We start from the raw sequence: 11,548 nt of genomic DNA, 5'->3' as shown, positions 1-11,548 counted from the left end.
AATGATTATTGTAAACTGAGCTAATATAATTTGGTGATTAGAAGCCGACTTGTGTTTTTTGGTCATTGGAAATGTAAATTTATACTATTGGTTTTCTAAAGTGATACTTATTTAACGAACTTATCCTATTAAATTGTCAACTTGTAAATAATTTTATTCCTCAAAGTACTATCTTGTATTTCACCAAAAAAAAAGTACTATCTCGTATAGACCAAAACTTGACGGATAAAAATAATACAAGTTACTACTTCTAAGGATTAACTGTATTAATCTGGAAAACTTTAATAATAAACCAAATTTGAAGTTAAGACGATTTATCTAGTGAGAGGTGAAAGAGGGTTAGCCTTGACCATGCAAGCATCTTTATGAACGATTAAGAATAATTTTAAGTCTAAATTTGATAACTTCTATATAATTTTATATGATACACCTAATGTATTGAAAAATATTATTTGTACAATAATTCATACAACATATTACTATTTTATTTATATGACTAAGAATGAAAAGAATGAGATGTGTGTAATAAATGATGTAACGAAGATATAAAAGAGTTGTATAAATATTGTATGAGTTGTGTGAATAACACAACTCTAATGCATTTACGGAAGTTTGATTTGTCACGTGGAAAGATTAACCCAATTGGGATGAGATTAGGAAAATAAATGTTGAGAATTTTTTTTCTTCTGTATATGATGGTGACAATTAGAATAAAATTTAATACCTCAGTAAAACATATATACTGTCCAAATTCTTTACCAATAGACAAACTCTAGTGGGTTGTAGAGTAATCTTTGATAAAATACATATTTTCAACTATAAAATTTTATTACACACCTTTCGATATTGAAATATATGCATCCTGAGTCCAACTGCATGACCTGTAGTTCTTTACTGATTCTGATTCACATGTGATCGTGATCCATATAGTATGATAGTCCACTTCTATGTATGAAAGCTACTCAACCAAATATTTTGATATCTCATTTGCGTTGTACGATGCAAACTTAGTCAATAGAGTTTTATGAAATATGATTCTATGAATGTAATATTAATATAAGATTGACAAATCATATAAGGTCTAAAGGCGAATTGTAAGTTTCGTAAAAAGAAATTATTAAATAAAAGCACATGCGATGTATTCCCAAGCAGTCCCGATTTTTTATTCTTTGGTGTCTTCTTCATAACAAGAAACATTTTCAGCATGACGTCTTAACTACTTGCGTTTTTTTTTTTTTTTTTGCCAATTTCACCCTCACATAAATCTCCTCGATAGAAAACAAGTATAGAAGCTTGCTATAACTGGCGGAGCATGGGATGCTAAGACAAATGACATATTGGAAAAATGAACCTTAAAATAAGATAGTTCATAAATGGTGCTTTCACGTATATCTTGTTGGTTGTACTACTTGTAGAGGATATAATTCATAAACGTCTGTCGATTTTATTAGTCGTACTAAACTATATTTCTTTTGGTACCAATTGCACTAAAATATATTATAAACTAATCATTTTTTTATATTCTTTTCTTATAACAAATGAATCTAGTTAAATTTGTTAAACATCATTTGTAAATTATTATAAATTTTTTTATATTATTTTTTATTTTTATGGATAAATAAAAATATTCTTTTGTCTTGCTAGTTGTAAATTCCTTGATACCAATCAGATGTTGATTTCAAATAATACTGAACACGATCCTTTTAAGTAAGATATAAGATTTTTGTGCATAGAAAAATATAATTAGAATGAAAGATATATAAGGATAAATGCATTAGAGTTGTTAAGTAATCAACAAAATATATATATATATATATATATATATATATATATATATATATATATATATATATATATATATATATACTCGATAGCGAAATTTTGTAAAATCAAAATAATAAAATTATTCGAGTAAAAAAACAGAGAAATAGCTTCTTTCTAGTGAAAATTAAAGAGACCAAAAACTTTTGTATGCATACTTTTGACACATTGTACTTTGCCTAACAGTATATACATTAGGTACAAATTAAAATTATTTCTGAACCGCAATAGCATTACAAATCAGCAACTCACCTGAAGTTTGATGATCAGTTGATCAATAAATTAGATTTTTTTACCCATTTACACCTTCTTTCTCCATAATATTTCTAAAGTACATTACTTTGTATTTTATTTCCCAAAATACATGAGTTTTGAGCTTCTTTGAGAAGTCAGGATTTGTCACCCCAACTTTTGTTGATTTTAATTATTTTTTATAATTTACATTTTATTTTTATTATTAAATTTGTTTTAATTTAAATTATTAAAATAATTTAAATATTATATTATATAAAAATATTTTTAATTGATTTTAAAAATAATTTTTTATTAAAATAATTTTTATTTGTTTATGAAAATAATGTTATTAAGTATAATTATTTTTTTTATATTATTTAATTTGTACAAGACTTAATTGATAATAAATTTTGTTCGATAATATTTAATTTATATAAAACTTTTGGAGAAATTAAAACTCTCAAATAACAATTGAAAATAATAAAATGAATTTGAAACATAATAAATAAAACATAATAAAACAAAAACAACTCAATGTAATAACAATAACAATTTAAACATGAAAATGAAAAAAGTAATCTTAGTTTGAAAGATGTTGTGCAGTGAACATGTCTTCTTGCAATAGTTGGATTATTGGTTTGTTAAAAATAGCTAAAATTATATTGGACAAAAACGCTTCCAATAGTTGGATTCTATTAGCACCTTTAACACATCTTTATTGGTTATCAACTCTATTATTTGATACTTGGTTAATTTTTCTGAATATTTTGTATGTCATGGCTGTCAAAAGAACAATTGTCTGACCAATTGTGATTCATGAATTTCATAAAGGGAATCCCTATAGGCGCAACTTCTTGATGACATCCTTGAGTTTTTCGATGCTACATCCTGAAGGAATTTGAAATCTTATTGGATTTATTCCAGTGAAGGAGTAACCTGAAAAATCGCATTGTCATGGTATTTTCCACTTGCCGTTGTAATAAAAAAATGTATCATGAGTAGGAGTGATGGTGTGTTAAAGTAGGTTGAATATACCATCGAGTGTTCTATTGATGATACATAATAATTCTATAGGGCCAACACATGAGTATTACTCATTGCACATTAACATTGTGCAAACATCATCATCATTTTCCAATTGTAGAGAATGAAAAAAAGATTGCTTACTTGCAACTATGGATGGTTGTCGATAGTAGATTTTATCCATAAATTGGTCATTGGTTAGTCTAAGGGTGTTGTGAATTCTACTGTTCAATGGATCAAAAGAACAATTTTCAAGAACTCGCATCGGTATTGGAGTAGGACATTGAAAATAAGCACTAGTTTGGTTGTGAATGATTGATCCATTTGGAAAAATGAATGTTAATCTCGAGTTGGAAATGATCTGAGTGCTTGTTTCTCCTAAGAATGTCATAGTATTGAGATTGAATATGGTTTGTGAAGGTATGTTATGCGCAAGTGTGTGACTATATTGAGGGTATTTTGTGTTATTTATAGTTGTTTGAAGCTTTGCCCCGTTGATGTTTATGGACACATGTCATTATTGTAATTTCGCTTTATCGATATAGTGCATAATACTGTGATTTTACCCTACTACTTAGTGCACCAGACCATCCATTATCACTTTGAGAATTGAATGCAAATTGTGAGTTGTCAAATCAATGTCAGTTTTGTTGGTGAAACATCTATTATTTTTTCAAAGACTTGGGTAAATTATAAAGTATTATCGATTTCGATTGTGATATTACCCTACTACTTGGTGCACCAGACCACCCATTATCACTTTGAAAATTGAATGCAATTTATGAGTTGTCAAATCAAGGTCAATTTTGTTGGTGAAAACATCTATTGTTTTTTTTTAGAAACTTGGGTAAATTAGAAAATGTTGTCAATTTCGACTTTGATTTTACTATACTACTTGGTGCACCAGACCGCCCATTATCACTTTGAGACTTGAATTTAAATTATGAGTTATCAAATCAATGTCAGTTTTGTTGATGAAACATATATTATTTTTTCAGAGACATGTGTAAATTGTAAAGTGTTGTCAATTTTGAATTTGATTTTACTCTACTACGTTGTGCTTCAAACGTCCATTAATATTATTTTCAAACTTGAATTTAAATTGTGAGTTGTCAATTCAATGTCAGTTTTTTTTGTAAATAATAGATAGTTGAGTTGTCATTTTTTTTTACCAAATTGTCAACATAAACTGAAACAAATGATTTATTTCATTAGTTAAATTAAGTACTACAAATAACAAACACGAAATGAAGTAGGCAATGTAAACTCACAATGGCTTAATGTTAAAGCACTGAACACCAACATGGCACACCATTGGATAATCTCAAAGCGGTAACAACACACGTATCATCCCCAGATTACCAACTTCGTTTGAATATTGGTTCGTGGGAAGGAGACATGTTGTATCCTCTCGGTCCGGAAGAGGAGTCACTATCACTACCATAGTTTTTGACCCAACAACTCTCGTATTCATATAACAGGTCGTCAACATTGGAGGTTGAGTCATGTTGGTTGTTTTGTGGGTTATTGTTGTCACAAATTGTGGCAAATAACTCCACAAATGGTAATGTTGGATTGTTGTAAAAAATGTTGAACATTTGTCAAACGTCAACTTCATCTCCCAGAATAAAAGATGTATATATATATGGTTGTCCTGGCTCAAATATGGGGCATCGAAAGCAGAATTCTTTGATATGTTGGTGTGGTTCAATGTTTATTTTTTGGTGAGCAAGTTCAAGCAATTGAGTAAGAGTTATAGCCTTGTTGACCATGAAATTTTTTGTGTTGTTACTAATGAAGGTGGTGACCTCATTAGTGTTGCAGATTTTACTATTGTTGTAAACATAAACATATGCAGTTAGGTGATACATTGTTGTAGGGGTTGAGGTGAATATTTGAAAGTTCTACGAATGTCTTCAACTGGTATTGGTATTTATCAATTTTTTCAATTGCAAGCAGGTATCCACTATTTACTCACATGCACAGGTAAATGACATGTGAGCATGTGGGAAACATACTTTTTTTTTTATTTTTTACTCTTAATTTGAGGTCTTTCTTGATGAAACCGTTACATCATATATTTATTTTTGGATTCTTTGACATGAGAACTATGAAATAAAGCTCTCATAGAAGTTTTTAATATATTGGACATAAATTTAAAAATTTGCATAAGATGACCACTTAAACATTGTTTTAAGGGTGGGAAACATATTTTTTTTTTATTTCTTACTCTTAATTTGAGGTCTTTCTTGATGAAACCATTACACGATATATTTTTTTTGGATTCTTTGACGTGAGGACTATGAAATAAAGTTCCCACGGAAGTTTTTAATGTATTGGACATAAATTTATAAAATTGCATAAGATGACCACTTAAACATTGTTTTAAGGGTGGAAAACATACTTTTTTTCGATTTTTTACTCTTAATTTGAGGTCTTTCTTGAGGAAACCATTACACCATATATTTGTTTTTGGATTCTTTGACACGAGGACTATGAAATAAAGTTCCCACGGAAGTTTTTAATGTATTCGACATAAATTTAAAAATTTGCATAAGATGATCACTTAAACATTGTTTCAAGGGTGAGAAACATACTTTTTTTTATTTTACTCTTAATTTGAGGTCTTTCTTGATGAAACCGCTACACGATATTTTTTTTTGGATTCTTTGACGTGAGGATTATGAATTAAAGATCCCATGAAAGTTTTTAATGTATTGAACATAAATTTAAAAATTTTCATAAGATGACCACTTAAACATTATTTTAAGGGTGGGGAACATTTTTTTTTTATTTCTTACCCTTAATTTCAGGTATTTTTTTATGAAATTGTTACACAATATTTTTTTTTATTATTTGATGTTAGGACTATGAAATAAAGTTCCCATAAAATTTTTTAATGTACTGGACATAAATTTAAAAAATTTCATAAGACGACCACTTAAATATTGTTTTAAGGGTGAGAAACATATTTTCTTTTATTTCTTACTCTTAATTTCAGGTTTTTTTATGAAACTTTTACACGATATATTTTTTCTTTATTCTTTGACGTGAGGACCATGGAATAAAGTTTCTACGAAAGTTTTTAATGTATTGAACATAAATTTAAAAAATTACATAAGGTGACCACTTAAACATGATTCTAAGGGTGAGAAACATACTCTTTTTTTTAATTTTTTCTCTTAATTTGAGGTCTTTCTTGATGAAACCGTTACACGATATTTTTTTTGGATTCTTTGATGTAAGGACTATGAAATAAAGTTCCCACAGAAGTTTTTAATGTATTGGACATAAATTTAAAAAAATTTCATAAGATGACCACTTACACATTATTTCAAGGGTGGGAAACATACTTTTTTTTCCTCTTAATTTGAGGTATTTTTTGATGAAACCATTACAGGATATATATTTTTTATTCTTTGACGTGAGGACTATAAAACAAAGTTCCCATAGAAGTTTTTAATGTATTGGACATAAATTTAAAAAATTGCATAAGATGACCACTTAAACATTGTTTTAAGGGTGGGAAACATTTTTTTTTAATTTTTTACTCTTAATTTGAGGTATTTTTTTATGAAACCATTATAGGGGTAGTTAAACATAGTTGATCCCATTATCACAATATTTTATACTTCAATGACCAAGACGATGATCAATCCCACAGGGTGGTGGACGTCGATTACGTCGTGGATTTCTTCTTTCCTGTAGACTGGTTCTCCCACGTGATGATGATGTTGTTGTTCTGTGTCAGTGTATTTAGTGTGGATTGTTGCAGCTGAAGAACTTTGTTCTTGTTCTCCAAATGAATATGGTGCATCGAACTGTTGTAAAGAAGTTAAATATGATGTCATAGAATTTGGTGTATTCAAATAGACACCAAATAAATTGGTCATCCATTCATGGCTAGTTGTGCTGACTGACTCACCAGTCTGGCCAAAAGTTTGATGAACAAGTGAAATAGTAAAATACATTGAATGAGGATTTGGAATTTCAAAATGTGTTTGTTCAACACTTGTCCCTGCAACATTATGGGTAATTGTTGTGCATGAATCATTTAGTTGTTGTGCAACAGACAAGAACAAAATAATGTTTTTTCTATATCATTACATGTACTCTAGTGTATGTGTCACTATTCCTTCAACCCATTGTCCAGTTAAAACATCATTACGTTTGTTTTTTCATATATTAATCCACTTCGCATGATATTCCATCTAGTCACTATAATGATTGTCTTGCATGTCAACTTGGTGAAGTCGATCAAGATTTATGGGATCAACAGGGATATCTTGTTGTAGTCCAAATTGTAGCTTGACCCGATTTGTTTGATATCATTCCATAATCAGAAAACAAATAATTGCAGTACATGCAGACAAAATCTCCCTGTCTATATATGCATTTCTTAGTGGGTGTTCTTCAAATCCTCTATATGGGACCCAAGAAAATTGAAATATATGCTAATAATGCAACATCAGTAAATGTTAATATGTACATATTGATGGTGCAGTTCATGATATTATTATACCTCATGGCTCTTCATATGATCTATACGAGATCTATATCCGACCAAGTCACCATGAGGTGTGGCCCTTTATTCTAATATATCACCACTCCATCTGAAATGTAAAAGAAACAAAATCAATATTCATTGTAATGTTATAATACGCGTCATTGAAATTAAAAATTTAGATTTCACTATATGTAAATAATCTTTTAGCGAGTGGATAAGTTGTTTCGGGTCGTGGGACTCTTGGTGCAATAGAAGGCATGCAGTACCAAGCCCATGATTGCAATAGTATGGCACAACCATCCATAACTCTACCAACCTCCGATGATGCCCAACATAGTTCTCTATATAGGTTTGTTAGACAAGTAGAACCCCAACTATATTTTTTTATGTTGTTCGAATCACGTAATAGGTTCAAATACATTAGATGAACTCTATTTCCATATTTATCAGGAATTAAAGCACCACCAATCATGTATATTATGTAAGTTCTACACCTGCATTGTAGTTGGTGTATTATTGGTTCTTCAGGCAATGGTGCACGCAAGATGCTAACATGTTAGCTTCAATGCATCTCCCTTACATGTATTTTCTGGAGGGACTTCTCCTAGTAACTCATCGTATAACTTATCCCAACGTAAGAAGTTAGGTCCAATCACAACACAACCATCGACTCTAATGCCTAGATGCAGTGCAAAATCTTCAAGTATGATGGTGCACTTACCCCATGACAGGTGAAAGGTGTGTGGTTCAGGCCTCCATCGTTCAACCAATGGAGTGATCAATGCAAGATCAATTTTGCACTGTTTGATTAGGGCAATATGTTGGAATCCGGTAGACAATAATAATGATATAATTTGTGGTTCTGGTTCAGGCATTGTATGATAATATGAAGTGATTAAGTCGTCAATCGTGGTACGTGAATGGTGAACGTGTTGATGATGCAATAAAGGTCTATGAGTCATGACAATGATGTTAAATGGTAAACCGAATACAAATGATATAAAATTTGAAGTTGGGTGATGAAAATGTGGTATTGACATGCACCTGCCATCTATTTGTCATATAATCTGTGTTGAGATTCCAAAGCACATTTACACTTTATCTCATTGTAAGGTCTTGAGATTCCAAAGCACATTTATAATTTGTCTCATTCTAATGCCTCGAGATTCAAAAGCACGTTAACTCGATTGCGCTAGTGTCACACATCGAGATTCCAATTCACGTGAACCATGGACCCGTGATTGATTGTATATATAAATGCACCATATCATCAAAGACTTTGCATAGTTGCATTAAATCGAATTGTGAGAGTAAACAGGTTGAGCAAGCAAAATGAGGTCAGAGCCAATTTGTGCGTACGTTTATATCAATGGTGAAATCATTTAGAGTTCAAGTGCAAATGCAGTTTTCAGAGGTGATAAGACAAAATCGTTACTGTTGAATCCAACAATGGCACTGCCAAACATAATCACCACAATATAGTCATCAATTAGACATAATGATGTTACACCTATAATTACTGCACTTTGGTATCGTTGTCCTGTATATGAATTCAATGGTTAAGTTCAATAGAGGGCAATTCAAATTATTGACGAAGAAGGTGTTTTGTGCATGTTTCATACATTTGTGAATATGACAAGTGTAATATGTATGGAACTTAAAGTTGATGTTCATAATTTATTATCACATACTCAAGTTAATGATCTAAGTTGGGCCGAGATAGAACAGAAGCTACACAATTCCCTGAAATTAGAATGAATAATTTAACATATTTTATTGCTGTATTACATTTAAGTTTTTCTCAGTCTTTGTGTATTTGTAGTTGTTCGATGCTTTAAAGTTGTTATTTTCAATTTACTTCAATAATAATAGCCTACACATGCATGATTTCAGAGATGCAGAACAGTGTGGTACCTAACTCTCACATGCACTGACAACCCCATTAACGTGTGGTGTTGCACACTATTTACTCACATGTGTATGTTTACCGCATTGACGTGATTGTCAACAATCCACGTGGGCTCGACGTGCAATACGGAACACTGTGGTCAACACTCATGATGCAATGGACAGTCTGTCATGTACATTAATGTGTGGTGTTACACACTGTTCACTCGCATGCGAATGTTTACCACATTAACGTGGTTCTCAACAATCCGCATGGCCTCGGCACATGATGTGGAACACTGCAATCAACACTCATGATGCAAGAGATAGTCTGCCATGTACATTAATGTGTAGTGTTGCACCTTGTTCACTTACATGCGAATGTTTACCGCATTAATGTGGTTCTCAACAATCCGCGTGCAAAGGGTTATCTGATTTCAACTCGCATTCTTACTGAGATGATGAACGAAGAAGAAAATGAACAGAAAAGTACAAAAAAATGTGAAATTTTCCAGCAACAAAGCCATAACAGAAACAATTATCCTAACATATTTTCATCTTTCGTCTTCCATTAGACAAATGTTAGTGTTTAAGTAGTTTATTTATAATGTAATGAAATATTCTTTTATAAATAAATTGTTAAACAAAAAGTATTATCATTTGAAAAAAGATTTAATGACAAACAAACAAATTATATTTAATAAAATAATAATATTAAAAATTTTAATTTTTTATTAAAGCAAAAATAATATTAAAAAATCAGATTTTTTTTAAAAATAAAATATTAACTTAAAAAAAGTCTTATATAAATTAAATAATATAAGAAAAATAATTAAACCTAATAAAATCAATTTCTTAAATAAATTTAAATTATTTTAATAATTTAAATTAAAACATACATTAAAAAAAAATTAAAACCAACGTTCAGAAGTCGGGATAACAAATCCCGACTTCTCAAAGAAGCTCAAAACTCATGTATTTTGGAAAATAAAATACAAAGTAGCGTACTTTAGAAATATTATAAAGAGAGAAGGTATAAATGGTTAAAAAAACCAATAAATTATATTCTGAGTCACTCACGTCACGTGTATTATTAATAAATACTATATCAATATTAATGTTTTGCAATTGCACCCCAGAAATTTATCAGACTAGGTGGGAGTCACAGAGAGTTGACAATTTCATTAAATAAGGTATAATATATAAATAAATAGTGTCTCCAATCAGATTGATGATTTATTCTACTACGGACTCGCCTCACATGCACTAAAGTTAAAGATGTGGTGGACGGTCCATTAAAAGTTCACTCAATCGAGGGATTTTCTTCTGCACTTAGTGTTTTTTTTAATATATCATTAATTTTTTCTTTAATTTTAACATTATCCTTGTGTAATTGATAATCTGTATCAGACTTACCGATTAATAACCGTATGAAACTTACAGATTGTTTACAATTTATATGAAACATATGGATTACGATTTGATCATACGAATTACGTTCTAATCAACTGAGTTAATAGGTTAATTATGTTAAAAATAATTAATGTCATCATATATAATACTAAAATTTCTAATACATATTTAATACACATATAAATTTACATAATAAATTTTGTAACAATTAATTTTAATTTAATAATGTATTTTTTTTACATATATAAATTTTAAATAAAAAGCATAAGTTTAAATAAAAATCATAAATTTAATAAAAATTTATATATGTAAAAAAATATATTTTTAGATGAAAATTAATTATTACAAAACTAATTATGTAAACTTATATGTATTAAATACACATTAGAAATTTTAGTGTTATATATAACAACATTAATTATTTTTAACATAATTAACATGTTAGTTCATAGGTTTGAGACTTACAATGAATCATTAGTTTTAAATTATTTTATAAAATATATTTTTAATATAATATTGATGATACAAATCTGTATGATTTGTATGAATTTTTAATTTTTTCTTTTCATACGAGGAAATATGTTGGATGTAGAAAAAAAATTCCCATAATTAAACAGAGTAACCAGGAAAAAAAAACAAGGACAAACTGTTGACCAGGTAATT

The sequence above is a fragment of the Glycine max genome, chromosome 10 (assembly GCF_000004515.6).
Source record: "Glycine max cultivar Williams 82 chromosome 10, Glycine_max_v4.0, whole genome shotgun sequence".
In the NCBI taxonomy this organism is placed as follows: domain Eukaryota; kingdom Viridiplantae; phylum Streptophyta; class Magnoliopsida; order Fabales; family Fabaceae; genus Glycine; species Glycine max.
Note: the sequence above shows the minus strand (reverse complement) of the source record.